Source organism: Opisthorchis viverrini (assembly GCF_000715545.1).
Source record: "Opisthorchis viverrini unplaced genomic scaffold opera_v5_245, whole genome shotgun sequence".
Taxonomy (NCBI): domain Eukaryota; kingdom Metazoa; phylum Platyhelminthes; class Trematoda; order Opisthorchiida; family Opisthorchiidae; genus Opisthorchis; species Opisthorchis viverrini.
Window position 1 is genome coordinate 729,881 of NW_008751904.1, and position 2,945 is coordinate 732,825.

Genomic DNA, 2,945 nt, shown 5'->3' on the forward strand with positions numbered 1-2,945 from the left:
AAAACAGATAGAGAGAGAGTAGAAATATCTTCAGATAATGCCTTCACGTCAGTATTTGGGTCAGAAGTTAAGTGACACACTTTCTTGGACTTACAGACAAGTTGAAAGTGCCCTGTTTTACCAGTTATCTATATTACAACAGGAATCTCGGTGCCTCGATGAAAATTTGCAATAAGACGGAAACCTTTGAAACGGTTCCGCGATTTATTAACTTTTTGTTTATCAAACAAGTATCTCGTCTGATGTTTGTTACAACTGAATACTGTCAGTTTACGTGCAACTAGGGATTGCATTGCTGATCCTCCCTCCAATTCGCCATCACACATTATAGCATTCACCTGTGCAGCCAAACTCTTGGGTTTTCTCTAAGTCTACTGATACTGCAGTTAAACTACAACCTTTTTCTTCATGTGACTGTTTAGTTGCCAAGCGGGGTTTCGACAGCAGGTGTTTCTGATTGTTCTCCAACTATTTTCAACACAGATGCACAAACCAAAACTTTCCAGAGCTGGTGACTAGCACGCATGCAAGCTATTAATTTTTACTCAGAAGTTTACCTTGAGCTCAACTGACGTTTTGCTCTTAAGATGCTTTTATCAAATAACATACATTGGCGAGCAGCTTAATATTATCATGAGGGAGTTTTGGGATCATGCAGGATTTGTAAGGCTTATCTAGGAATGTATCAACTAGCCTCATATACGGAACCAAATGGTACCTAGTTCAACCAATGATACTGCTAAAATTTCCACGCGATCTGGTATCATCAATAAAAACTTGTCATAATTTCAAAAGAAGCTACGGTGATAGAGGGCCAATTAAAAACGGAGTATGGATACAATTACTAGCCGCATATTCATGTTAAATGCTGAGTTGCCTGATATAACGTGCAAATGATCATGCATATACAACCGTGGTCTTCTCATCAGGCATGACTCAATGCTCATGCCTGACACTGTGCTCTTTATATACACAAAATGAAGCAAGAAAATAGCTGATTTTGAATGCTCGCGCCGCTGGCTTTAGTTTGTACCTGCTGCGGCGTCGTAAAGTTATTGAAAGCCTATGGTAGTATTAATAAAAACGTTTGTTCCCATCTTGTGCGTGGCACAGCGTGGGGCATGATCATAATGTTACAGTCAGAAAAAAAGCATTTATTGGTGAAAAATGAGGAATCAGAACTGTTTGCTGAATAGAGTAGGAAGACCTTAAATAAGGTAGATGGTAGGCTAGTTGTGTAAATTGGTACTGATTCCCTAAAGGCTCTGGTAAACGCAACCAAAATATAGCTAAACTATTCCGCTAGTGTTAGGGGTTTGCAATCTCCTAAGTCGGTATCCGCAAACAGCAGCATCCATCGATCTTTTAGGCCGTGTTTGCGTCTAAAATCCCAATAGCGGATCCCGTTCACCCTTCGACATCACCCACTGATATCTTAATTAAAATGCTCAAGCGTGGTCGCATGAGGTTCTGCGGGTTCTGCTTAACCCCATGGGCAACGGATCCGTCAACTGGTGCGTTTGGGGGAGATCCAAAATTGTATGGTCTCCCAAATTGCGAAATTTCTTTCAAACCGATGACTTACATTAAGATACCGCTTTGTACATTGTCTAGTAGGAAGTGTTTCCTCTTTGTGAGACTACATAATCCTGGCTGTCCATTTCCTATTAGTCTTATTGTGCGCTGGAGAGGTGGTGGAAATATGAGTGGTGTCTTCTGGTCGATGGTGCGTTAAGTGGACATCGCTCTATCAAGGAACTTTTCGAATGTGGGAATGCTTTTCACGGACTGATACACATGATCGTGGCTTTTTTCCAAGGTTCCCGGGTCGGGAATCTGAACTACTCAAGATATCAATAAAGAATCCATCCACCCAAACTATATATCGCTGAATAGGGGTGCCGCATATCTAGAACACTGCTGTTGTTTTGCTTGATTAGGCAAATTCAAAAGAGAGTCCAATTACTTGGGCTTCTGAGAATGCACCGTACCTGCTTTGCTTTCAGTTCTGAGGCATCTACCTTCCACTATTTTAGGTCACTTGCAATACTACTACATCTTGGGGCTGGATGTCACGGCTTCACGTTTTAACGCCTATGCCCCCAAATATCCATTGTTAAACTTGACAGGCGTGGTGTACCTTTCAGGGCCATCTCCCATATATCCATGGGCTTTATTAGCTTTTTCATGGAAGGCTAAGTTCTGTGGATGCTTTAGATGTGTCATCGGCAGAGGCCAAAGTAAGGTTAGCGTCAATGTCTTTGGTAATGCACGACCCTTTGTTAGAAACGGCTTCCTTTCGAGTCCGCTGTGTCCTTCGACGGTTCGCTTCCCAACCGTCCTAATCACATGCTTTAAAAATCTGTCTTTAGTTGCATGGACCATGTTTGCTCAGTGAGTTGTGTACCGGTCTTTCAAACACCCACTCCCATCTACGTGAAGATGTCCGACGGTAGACTGAGTGCTACGGCCTTCTGGATTATTTTGTGTAGTCAGGGGCCTGTTAACTCAGAGTTGACAAAGCCAGCTCAATGCCACTGGACTAGGCCTCCGTTTCTGAAGCGAAAAATATTCATAGATGTGAGACTGTTAATTCTTGTTTTTCTTCCTCATAAGCACATATGTGTATTGATTTCGATGAGATTATCGAACCCATTCTCAGCAGACTGCTCCGTAGAAACACATCGAAATGGGGGTGCAAGTGTAGCGACCCAGTCACCCACATACTTGACTGTTCAACTCAGCCGTTCACTGGATCGCGAGGCTTGTCTTTTTTCTCATACGCACAAACACGTCGCATTAAGCTGACTCATCGGACATCGATTGTCTGCACCGCCTAGTCAGCGTAGCGACCAATCATGTGACGACGCGCCCACGTTTACGCACTGGGACCTACATAAAGAGAAACCAAACCCAGTCAAGACACAGACTCGCGCGCGCGCGCA